General features: G+C 43.6%; 1 pseudogene; it reads right to left on the bottom strand.

Annotated features, from left to right (window-relative positions):
- Nucleotides 1–3,591: 3,591 nt before the first annotated feature.
- Nucleotides 3,592–12,454, bottom strand: LOC147452308 (uncharacterized; annotated as a pseudogene).
- Between the last annotated feature and the right edge of the window lie 75 nt (nucleotides 12,455–12,529).

The raw sequence follows: 12,529 nt of genomic DNA, 5'->3' as shown, positions 1-12,529 counted from the left end.
TTTCAAACTTTAGAAGCTTTTAGGGAATATGTCTTAAAGTAAAGCCTTGCTTCACATCAAAAATACGAGACAAAATGCAGCCTAAGTGCGCATAGCTAATAGGTGCTCATGTCAAAACCAAAAGAGAATCAATCTTTCCAAACTTTCATAGAGAAACGACATTGCCAAATCATGCAGCTTATTGAGATCATGAGATTGCCCATATATTAAAAGAGATATCTCTTGAAACTTAGCAATTGGATGTCATCTACTACCCGTTGTGCTTGACCAAAGCAACATTTGCTTGTCAAGTTTCATTGTAGAATACTCAGCAAAAGAAATAAGTTCAAAAATGAAATTTAGATTTAACATGCTTACCAACTTTTTGGGATCTTTACCCATGGTATCAAAAGTCGTAGCACCACTTGGTGTGACTTTGCTCATGCAATCTAGTTGTCAATGTGCTTTGTATACTTATCTTGACCACAAGCTATAACTGCTTTGGAGTAACCATGTAGCCAATGCATATACATATATATGGAGCCGTGCTCTTGGAAGCCTTGGTTATCCCCTCCTCTTGCTAGTACAAAGAGGACATATCAAAAGAGATAAATCAATGAAATCTATGGCCCAATCCACTTACAACCATGTAGTAACTCAATGCAAGCCATGCTTGCCTTAATATTTTGCAAACTAAAAAATAACAATGCATGATGGTATGTAGAAATCCACTTTTGCAAACTTCAAGTATACTGCAGATGCATAATTCATATGCATGTGCAATTATAAAAATAACGATCATTAGTACTTGCAAATCCATACAGATAAATGGAAGTTGCTAATAAATCTAGTCACAGCCTTGTTGTAACAACGAGCAAACCGGGCTTGAGAAGCTTATGCATACTCCTTGGGTGGTAATCATTGCAGAACCAATTTGAATTTGAAATTGAAATTAGATAATGAGTACCTGGAAGCTTGTCGGATGCATCAATGCCTTGTATGTAGGAGAAAATAACTTTGAGGGCCTTCACCCTCCTTGAGAGTTGCACCCGCGGAATTTGAGCTCAAGGGCCCCTTTTCTTGGCCCATACCGATCTCCAAATCAAGCTGGAACATAATACCCATTGCAACCCTTGCTGGGAGATCCTTCTTGCATTAATTAACCTTGTTCCTTCGAGTGGACTTTGTGCCAATTTTGAGTCATGCCGATATAGGCTTGCCGGGGTTTCCTTGCTAGAATGGTCCTTTACCGTGATCGTCCTTGCTGAGACTCTTTGCCTAGGTTCTTCCCTTGGCTATTGCTTGAGGCCTTAGACTACCAAGGACCAAGCCCCATGATGGCCATGCATGCCATATATGCTTGGAGAATATGGCCGTGCCGAAACTCCTTTCGAGAACCTTGTGATTCGCGTTATAGGCAGGTGGTAAATCCCCTTCGAACAAAGGAGGGCAATGCATCTGAGTTTGATTCCAACTACGCAACGGGAATTTTAGTCCGTTGATGAAGAGTTGGGATTTATTGCATGTTGTTTGATAGAGTCCTTGCATGTGTCTATGTGCAAGAGAACCTTCATAATGCTGGAGCAACCCGTGGCCATCGGCTCAACCGTCAACTAGCATGCATGCTTCAACTTGGCCTTCGGGTGAGCACCGCCACAAGAGGTCTTGAACGTTGGTGGTTAGGTGCTCTTAGGATGGCCTTGAGGCTACCCCTTGGACGCCCAAATTTGACTCAATATGAAAGAAAAAGAACCTGCTTATGGCTGCTACTACAGAGGCCATCGACGAGCACGCAAGCATCGCATGCATGGCTCGTTTTGGAGTGTTGCAGAAATGCATTTTCCTTGGCTCGCCATCGAGCTCCCATTAAGCCTGCTTGCCTTTCGATTAGTGCTACTCCTGTAATCAGGTGTGTGTGTGTGTGTGTGTGTGTGTTAGGCGGTGGTTCCCACCTCCTTCCCCTCGACAAGCACGCCATAGAAGCTTGAGTTGCATGTTGCAAGAGGCCCACCAACCTTGCATGCTTCATGCACCTTCAACAGGCCTCGAATTTGCATGTTTCTCCATCCCTTTCCTCCGTCTTGTGTGTGCGTGTGCGTGTGCGTGTATGTGTGTGTGTGTGTGTGTGTGTGTGTGTGTGTGTGTGTGTGTGTGTGTGTGTGTGAGAGAGAGAGAGAGAGAGAGAGAGAGAGAGAGAGAGAGAGAGAGAAGCGTGTGTGTGTGTGTGTGTGTGTGTGTGTGAGAGAGAGAGAGAGAGAGAGAGAGAGAGAGAGAGAGAGAGAGAAGCCTCCATGAAGCTTCGATGCTCTTCCCCCTCCTCCATCGCTGCTCTCCCTTGAGCTCTGATACCAATATGAGACCCATGGTAACTGCCTTGAGGATTCACAGCCCTACCACCCTTTATAGAGCCCCTTGGCCATCCATTATGTAGAATCCCTTGTCCTCATCTAGCAGCCGGCCCTTGGCCTGGATCCATGACCCCCCTTGGGTTTGCCCTTGGCCTAAAAGCCTCCATGAAGCTTCGATTCTCTTCCCCCTCCTCCATCGCTGCTCTCCCTTGAGCTCTGATACCAATATGAGACGCATGGTAACTGCCTTGAGGATTCACCGCCCTACCACCCTTTATAGAGGCCCTTGGCCATCCATTATGTAGAATCCCTTGTCCTCATCTAGCAGCCGGCCCTTGGCCCTGGATCCATGACCCCCCTTGGGTTTGCCCTTGGCCTTACAATTCATGTGGTCCCCAAGTAAATGCCCTTGTTAAGCACAAATACGATCATGAGAGAGGGCCCTAGTTAATTCCTCTCTTAAAACACTCCATCAAAAGTAGTAAAGAACATTGATGACTTTGCGATGTGACCTTCTTCAACATGCTTAATCCAATGGTCCCACTATTGCTCTGAACAATTTGAGGATCATACTAAGAGGGCTCCCCCATAGGCCCCATCTAAAGTGTCTTTAGGGGGGCCTATTTAAAATGTATATGTGCCCTATGACCTATGATCAAGATAAAGCACCCTCATGTTGAGAATGTGGAAGTGACCATGCTTGTTCACTAGGGGATGCTTCAACCAACCCCCTACATCGACCTTTCACCTTTACAACTTGTTGTATTCGGTTTTCATTCCATGAAACTTGAGTTGGGAGTTGACAAACAAGGGACGATGTGTAGCTACAAGTGAGTAAACCAAGTCTTGATGAGGTGTTCATGGGCATATGTGCAACTTGAATTTGAGCTCTTTGAAATTGAGGGGCCGTCCAACTTATTTAGCTTATAGGGGAGCCCTCTAGGGCCATGGCCATCTCTTAGGGCAATTTTTCACACAGTAGTTCCACCCCCGCTTGAGAACATCAGCAAGAGAAGCTTGCAAGACCCAACTCTGCCAATTTCGGCCTTGTGGGTAAACCTCGTTTTCTACCCCGCCTCCTAGTTTGCTGAAGAGTTCACGCGCCTTGATGATTCTAGCCATTAACTAGAGTGGTTTGTTAGCCGCATTTGTATTGGATTGAAGTGAGCCCAAGGGTAGGAGAAAACGAGAACCCAGAAGAGAGAAGCTTGAGAGAGAGAGAGAGAGAGAGAGAGAGATTGTGCTTTGTATTCCACAGATCCTATCATCTTAAGTTGACATAATCCTGTGTGTGACCAACAGTTATAAGATGCTCAATTTTGACCCAGAAAATTAATGTACAATGCGCAACGGCTTGTCACTGATAGAAGCGCACACGCAGCACGTTTGTGCCTCAATCCGATTGGGGATGGCGGGAAGACAACCCCTTAGAGCGAGGAAAATCCAGTGGTTGATGTGCAAGTCTGCAGCCCACACCATCGTCTAGCATCGGATTCTCCAACCAACTGAGGAGAAAGCAAAGTCCTGATTGTGCTTCCATCCTTCAACTAAGTAAAGTTTGTCACTGCCCTCAAAGTGAAGCTGCTCTCCCTCCTCTCCCTCATCATATTTCTTTTTTTCCCTGCTGTAAGTTTCCTTGCAACTCCCTGGTGTAAGTTTCTTTGCAACTCTAGCACTTGCGTAAACGAGTCCATTGGTTAAGGAGAGGAGAAGACCCCAGCGTGCTCTTTTTGAATCCAACATGAACTGGCATTTGCCATCGCCACTATCGAGTTGTCGAAGCTTGAGATGGATGCACATGGCAAGTGTTATAGAAATGATATTTTATGATTTATTGTAGTTGACAGGTGGAAAAGACTAGACCGAGCTAGGCCTATGCGACTGGAAATATATATTGTACATTTTATTATTCAAGTGCTCTTTATGAGCTTTGGCCATTTATGACCGGCCGGCCAGTTTGTACTCACATTGACCATTGAAGAAATCTATAAATGAAATACGTGCAAGAGGGAAATGGTCACTCTTGCACGGGGGGAGATTGCACCTAGTGTCTATGTACTTCTTCTCCCCTCTCCCCTCTTCTCTCTCGTCGTGCCAGCGTAGCACTCCGCTCTAGGAGGTGCGCTTGCACGTGCTCTCTCGTTCTATCATGCTCTCTTTCTCTCTCTGCTCGTGTACAACGTGGATTAGGCGTCGTGTGATTCGAGGTATGCAGATTTAGTCGTTTATGTCTCGCTATGTGCTATTTTCGAGTATTTTGCAGGGCAGCCAGGCTTCCGACTGTAACAGTGGTATCAGAGCCCAGGCTACGCTCCAAAGATTAAGGATCTCGATAATCAAAAGCTAAGCAAATCAAATTTTTTAATTATCTATTTATTCTACTTACATATGTTTACGATTCATTGAACTGTGATTGTACATGCTCACTATTAACTTTAATGATTAGAGCCAGTATGAAAATTAGAGTATTCATGTTAATGAAGCATATGAAGCATCTGATGTTGAAAGTAGTTCGTGTTATGACTTCTACGAATTTTAGAGAAAATTAATCAACTGAAGATGTACAATATAGAAAGGCGGATGTATATAGTCCTTGTTTGGGATTTGTAGAAGAAGAAGAAGGTAGTAGAGAGATTTTAGCAAAATCTGAGTAATCCAAAGAGACCTTAACGAAATTGAGTTCAAGGGCTTGAGGAAGTTCGAGAGAATGGATTGATGACCACTTAGATTGAAAAACTTTTGAGCCGGCTTTGGCATCAAATCATAGCGGGAACCAACCCCGACATAGGGTCAACAATTCAAACCTGCAAAAAAATAAATAAATAAATACATTAATCAATTAAGTCTACTGCTCTCGACAACAAAAGATATCGTGGCTTTGCTACATGTGCTCGAAATCGGCAGCATGCCCCAACCTCCCTTCTCTGTGCGCATCATCATCGTCATCATGTCACCATAAAGGCCAGGGCATATTTGGCGTGTGCTAAGGCATTAAGTAGGCGAAAGCATGGTAGTGCAGGCATTGACATACAGTGTTGCATCAGTTTCTCGTGAGAACCTCGCTACCCCTTGCCCGATAGGATGTGTCCATTGACGCCAACAGAATCTCATGCACATCTGAGTGCGTAGACCACTAGATGCCATGCAAAAAACTGAGCAAGGAGCGGCCGAACGTGTAGTCCAGCACTTTCTTATCACCTCAGCATCTCTCCCTCTTTGCCGAATAGCGGCATTAACTCAGTTAGCCATGCAATTCTGGATTTTCTCTTTCTCTCTCTCTCTCTCTTTCTCTCACGGCCGTCAACCTCTCTCTCTCTCTCTCTCTATCAACCAACTTTTCAGTCGACCCTTTTTCTCTCAGCCAACCACTGGCGCACAACCTCGACCATTCTCTCTCTCTCTCTCGCTCCAGCTCGTAAGTTGCAGCAGCCTCGTGCTGTGACACACCCACTAGCTCTCTCTCTCTCACACACACACACACACTCTCTCTCTCTCTCTCAGTTTCCAGCCGCCACCGATGCCATGCAGCGGCTCAACCCCCCATGTCACTCTTATCTTTCTCTGGCTCACTGCCTACCACACCTACAACTTTAGGTGGGCTGCATGCAGCCTTTGCCGCTGTGTCAAACAAGCAATTATCTCTACCATCGCCATCAACTCAGGCTACCCCCAAGTTTGAGTGGTTGAGCATGGGCGATGCCATGCAGTCGTCTAATTATCACTCTCTTCTCTCCCATTCTCACACACATGCACTGGAGCCGTCATCGGCCAGTTTTGATTGCAGCTTGGCTCTATTTTTCTCTCATAGTTGATGCGCACACACACACACACACACAGTGTGCTTTCCCTCTTGCATGGCGGCACCAACCGCTGCAGCTAACTCCGGTTCCCTCTCCCTACTTTTTCGGCCCTGCATAAACATGCGCATGTAGCCGTCTCATTTTATCTCCCTCTCTCCAGTTGTGCACACGATCTGTATCCTCTATACCATTGCTTTCTGTCTACAGTCTGCATGTATTCTCTCTCTCTCCCCCACTCAACCACACACACACCCTCGTCAGCAGATTTCTCTCTCTCGTTCTTGCATGGCACAGGGCAGATGCACCTTCCCAGTCTACATGTGGCGCTCACACTCCAACTACATCTCTCTCTAGTCTCCCTCTCATCGAAACTGACACCCCTACAACAGTTTGCATTCGCTCTCCTCCCTCCCCATCTAGTGATCACTATCTCTTCCCTTCGTCTGCAACTGACGCCCAGACCAGCCACAATACTCACATAAAGACCTTCATTCTGGGTTGTAGCGCACACCTGCAACTACACACAGACCTCAGCCTTTTGGCAACCACCCTGCAGAATCGAACTACCTTCATTCAAAGATGTAGCCATGTTGTGACCAGGCATGCATGGCGACGAGTTGAAGGGCCATCAGTGCATGGTTCTGGGCTTCCAGAGAGAGCCGGCACTCGAGTGTAGTGTTTTCCTTGAGGTTGTTGATGAGGATCTCACTGATAATGAAGGTCAATCAACTCTCACAACTCTTTGTCTCTCTACAAAAGAGCCCCCCCGTCCCCGTGCTCCCCCGACTATTCCTCTCTCCCCCTGGAGGACGATTGCCTACAGACACGGATATTGACAAAGCTCTTCTGTGACGGACTCAATACTTTCCCAGTCATGACGACGACGACGACGATGATTTCAGCCTTAAAAATTTTATTTTATTTTTTTACTTTACTTCATTTTATTTTGTATTTAGACATTGTATTAACTCCATAAAGATTATTTGAGTTTGCTCCCATAGGACTTTGAAGACGCGTAATATAACATTTTATTTCGTTTCACTCTCTCTCAATAGCTTAGCTTGTGAGTAGTCCTGACTACCTTATGTCATCAGGGCCACTAACTTTGTCATGCTACTAGCAATCATATCGTCTGCCCTCGAGACCATCTCAAAACACGACACAACAATAGACTGCGTTGGTGTTTACTTGTCAAGGAAGACTTTGTGGGTAATGCACACCTCACAATTTGCTTGTATAATTGCTTATATCAAGCGGCTCCATGTGGGGGAATACTCTCAACATACGTAAGTCCATGATGATGATGCTTCGCCACAATTGTCTTCACAGACTTTGGCCGGCATCCTCTTCCGGGATGGAATCTCCCGAGGGGCCTTCTCCTAAGATAAAAAAAAATACACTCAACGGAATCCCTATATATCAATTATTCATCCCATTATGTCGGAGTTTTTTTAGTTTATATCACCAATTTGCTTTATCGTGGATTGAGAAATTGTTGATTGATTGTTGTCTATCTTCATTATTTTAAGATAACTCAATTTATTTCTCAAAAGAAAGCTGGTTCAAGAAGGGTAACTTTGTCGGATTCTTTGTTACTTCAAAATATGCACATTGTAATCCACTTCTTCATGTTTATGTAAGACTGCAAGGATAACATTAAGAAATGTTTAGGGTTTCACGGTACGTGAGATATGAAGTTTTAAAATTATCACAAGACAATCTATTTGTCATGCATTATCATTTCCCGATTCTTCAAACTATAATAGGATTGAATTTCATTAGATTTTTTTATATACTTTTTTATTTGTTCTCGAACACACCTTAGAAGACAATTCCTAGCATGAAACACGTGCAGTAAGAACAATAGTTCCAAACTACAATTAGTATGATTACTCTTGTATATCTAGAAGATAGATAACACTTTGAAACAAGTCCCATATCTACTCATGACTATTCCAAGTTCCCACCCATTCACCATATTTATTATCCAATGTCTTTTCCTTTTTCAGTGACATTAAGGTCAACTTCCACAAGCAATGTTCTATATCACATGATCTTCTCTATGATTCAGCTCATCAATTCCGGTTGTCCAATATCAAGCATTCATATGTGGGCCTTGAAATTATTGCACTTGTAAAATTCTGAAGATTTTTGGGGTTTTCTCGTCTTCGTATGACTCAATGTTATTTTACTAGTTGCTATACAATAGCACTACCACACACCGTTACCTTTATTTCGTTTACCACAATTTGAAGGAAATAAAAGTCGCCATCTTGATTGACCTTACTCAAATGGTTTTTATCAGGATCTTCACTTGTTTTTTTTACATTTCTCTAACTCATTTAAGGATTCACCAAAACCTATGCAGACCATAATGCGAGGACATCAGATAAGTAATCTCTTTATTTTATTTTGCAAACTCATTTCTACAGCTTTTATACTAATCTCCTAACTAACCATATTTTACCCAATTTTATGATACCCTCTTACACTGCTAAGGTCATGCCCTCTAATTGTATTGAAAGAAATTTTTATTGAGATGATTTGTCAGTACACTATGTAGCTAGCTACTCATGCGAGCTAAGGTGCTCTGGGATAGTGCACAACCACTTGTAAGTCCTTTGGTGATATACTACACTGTGATGTTGACAACGTAGTAAATATACTTTTTCTCCTTTATGCCTTGTCTAGTCCATTGGTCACAAGCACACCGATTCGCCGGTTTAGGCAGTGTGTAAATGCTCATCTTAGTGCAGATTCGCCGATTTAGGCAGCACATTGATAAATTGCAGATTCATGATTTTTACACTTATACCAAATGCAGATTCTCCGATTTAGGCAGCATTAGTGCAGATTCGCCGATTTAGGCAGCACGTTTTATTGGTGTAGACCCACCGGATGAGGCAACACCAATCACACAATCATGCTGCAGTGGCTGGCCACCACTGTAACTGGTATGATTTTGTTACCCGGGTACAAACTGAAAAGTGATTTGGATTTTTACTTATATTGTGGAATTGGAATTGGATTGGGATTTGGTATCTGGTGATTATTTAGCAGTGTTTATGTGATGAGACTTGACATTATGAGATTGACGATGAGCGTGACCAATGATATCCTGATTCATCAGGGTATGACATATACTGCTTATTCTAGTGGTATGGGACACTAGAATAGGTAGTATGTGGATGACGGCAGGCATAACCAATGTGTTTAATTTTATGGATTTTTTCTTTTACTATTTGATACAGATTTCTAATCATTGTTTTTGACAAGTACTGTTTGCAGATTTTTATCTTCGCAACTGAGGACAGTTGCTTTCCAACGGAGAGGTATGTTATAGAAATGATATTTTATGATTTATTGCAGTCAACAGGTGGAAAAGACTAGACCGAGCTAGGCCTATGTGACTGGAAATATATATTGTACATTTTATTATTCAAGTGCTCTTTATGAGCTTTGGCCATTTATGACCGGCCGGCCAGTTTGTACTCACATTGACCATTGAAGAAATCTATAAATGAAATACGTGCAAGAGGGAAATGGTCACTCTTGCACGGGGGGAGATTGCACCCAGTGTCTGTGTACTTCTTCTCCCCTCTCCCCTCTTCTCTCTCGCCGTGCCAGCGTAGCACTCCCGCTCTAGGAGGTGCGCTTGCACGTGCTCTCTCGTTCTATCACGCTCTCTTTCTCTCTCTGTTCGTGTACAACGTGGATTAGGCGTCGTGTGATTCGAGGTATGCAGATTTAGTCGTTTATGTCTCGCTATGTGCTATTTTCGAGTATTTTGCAGGGCAGCTAGGCTTCCGACTGTAACAGCAAGTGGATATCACGCTTTTGGGTATGTTGCTTTGCCTGCAATGCTTCTGGAGTGAGATGACAGCCTAGAGAGGATACCCATCAAAAAATTCTTGTGCTATTGCGATGGCACTACATTTCGCATCTGCTGGAAATAGTCTAGAGCTTTTTGGCTCTATTCTCGTTGTGCACATCCCGCAATCAATGCATTTGAAGAGGCGACATTCTGGATAAGAATCTCCTCAAGGACTTTTTGTGCTTTCTCAAGCGCACCACATTTGGCGTACATATCGACCAAGATTGTGCCAAGCACTACATCTTTTTCCAATAGCCTCTGACAACATTTGGAGGGACACTCTGAGCTCGCATCCTATAGAAACAATTGAATGTATCCTCATCACCTTCATGTTGAGGGTACCCCACTAAAATAAGAGCATTCCATGCAACTAGCGGCTTCCTTCATGCAAACCTTAGTGGCTCCTTTATAGTAGCGTAGCCCATGCACCCTCGAGCTCTTAGCTCACAGAAGCAACACTACCATGCCAACAACAACTTTGCTCAATTATATTTTATGTTCCATCTTTAAAGAATTCTCTTAGTGGTAGATGATGCATATTTTCATGGCTGTGCCTGTTTAATGGAGTGTGTTGTGGATGCAGATGCAGATTTGGAATTCTAATCAAGAATATCTCTGATACAAGTACAAATTGGGAAAAGGTTCATGCTAACTATGTGGTTACAGAGGGTGCAGATGGTATGCCATGTTGTCAACCAAGGTGGCAAGATAACCAAATGCTTGCTATCTTCTTCAAGGGGTATGCACAATATGGATTTTTTATTGCATTTTTATTTTCATTGATTATGTCAGGGAGTTTATGGTTACCAGAAAAAGGGAGTAGATGCTCTTGTATGCATGCTAAAGGTCAGATTGTCTTAATTACCAATCACCAACAGGTTTTGGGATCTTTCTCTTAATTCGGACACATTTTCGTACCTTGCAAAGATTACAGGTGGCATATGCTTAGTATAAAGTTTGAATCAAGTGGATCCAAAAAGTTTTGGAACCAGATTCCATACGGATGCATGTTATTGGGACCGAGCTATGATATTATTTTGTGTGAAGTTTACAACGTGTACACACATCGTAGACTTTTGCAGCAGCAAATGTTGGCAGTGTTTTATGAAGCTCCAATACTTGACACGTTTCTTATTTTTGCATTTGATCCAGGAGGGCCAGATGATCTCTCTGACTTGGGGTAAGGGTATGTCTATGTGCCACGCCATAGGGACCATATTACGGACATGAGACATATGCTTCATTCGTTCCATTTTCTTTATTTGAGATGGACATATACTTACAAAGAAGTAGGTTCAAAGAATTTTTTAGAGCATACCTATAGAGGGGCAGTGATTAGGTGGCTATATGTGTAAGCTTGCAAGTACACATAACAATTGGCACATGTCGAGCAGGTTCAGAGGGGGGCGTGTAGGGGGGGGGGGGGGGGTTGTCATGTTGCTCTTCTTCCAGGGTAGGAAATAGGGCCAAAGGATGTAGACCACGTCAATTTGAAGAGCAGGGAAAAATTGATATGCTCAGCATTGCCTTTGTTGGTATGCAGGCCAAGTATGGAGAATGGCACTGCTTTAGTCAATATTTCGGCCAAATTGACAGCCTGACAATGCTTCAATTGATATACTAGGTTTAGACATGATAGAGGAGCTACATACTATTATAATGATATGCGATGGAAAGGACCTTCTCCAGAGGCTTTATTTATGCTTGTGTCTTGAAGGAAAGCAGCTTTACGAAGCCGATGACATGGGCAAGCGAGGATATTGCTAGCTCGATGGGGACTATCAAAGGAACATATTGTGTTAAGCAAAGCTTTGTTCCGTATATATGCTTAATGTGGTGCTTTATATCCAAAATTTCATCACTTGAATTGCCTTGATTGCGACGAGCTCTGGTAGAACATATTGTGCTTAGGAATACCTTGGTTGGGATGATGTTGTGCATGGCAATGTTTCGTTTGCCTTGGGTTTTGGTGGACATTGCGTAGAGGAGGGAAAGGAGACAAAAGAGAAGTTCTTTTCTCGTGTAAAAAAGGTCGATAGGCGAAGGCAATTGGCGGCATGGGAAGCGGAGTCAAGCAAGTTTTTTTTTTAAAGAGCTGGAGTTAAGGTCGAATACATAAATGCATCAAAAAGGAAAACGTTGTTGGAGTCAACTGCGAGCAAGAAGGGCGGTACAGTCGCTACTTCACGGCTTGCATGGAGGGGAAAGCAACAAGTGGTGCGAGCAGGGCCGGCAAGGCATGCATGAATAATGGGTCTCCAGGAGCAATATGAGGGAGAGCACTGGAAAGGAGGGAGCCGTTAGCGTTATATTCCAGAGGGGAGGAGCTCGAAGGCCAGGGAGAGAGTGAGTTGAGAGGCTCACTTTGGAGCCATTACGTGCACAGTTAAAAAGAGGGCCAAGGGGGCAACGGCTTGAGTTGAAAGAGCACTGCAATAAGAAGGTACGGGCATCTGTGCAGGGAGGAAGTAGGGAAGGGGGGTCGCTAGAGTAGGGGAAAAGTGGGAGGCTGAGACCTCGTGTGTGGC

Source organism: Adiantum capillus-veneris, chromosome 8 (genome assembly GCF_014529385.1).
Source record: "Adiantum capillus-veneris isolate H3 chromosome 8, ASM1452938v2, whole genome shotgun sequence".
Classification (NCBI taxonomy): domain Eukaryota; kingdom Viridiplantae; phylum Streptophyta; class Polypodiopsida; order Polypodiales; family Pteridaceae; genus Adiantum; species Adiantum capillus-veneris.
This window is presented reverse-complemented; position numbering and strand designations above follow the sequence as displayed.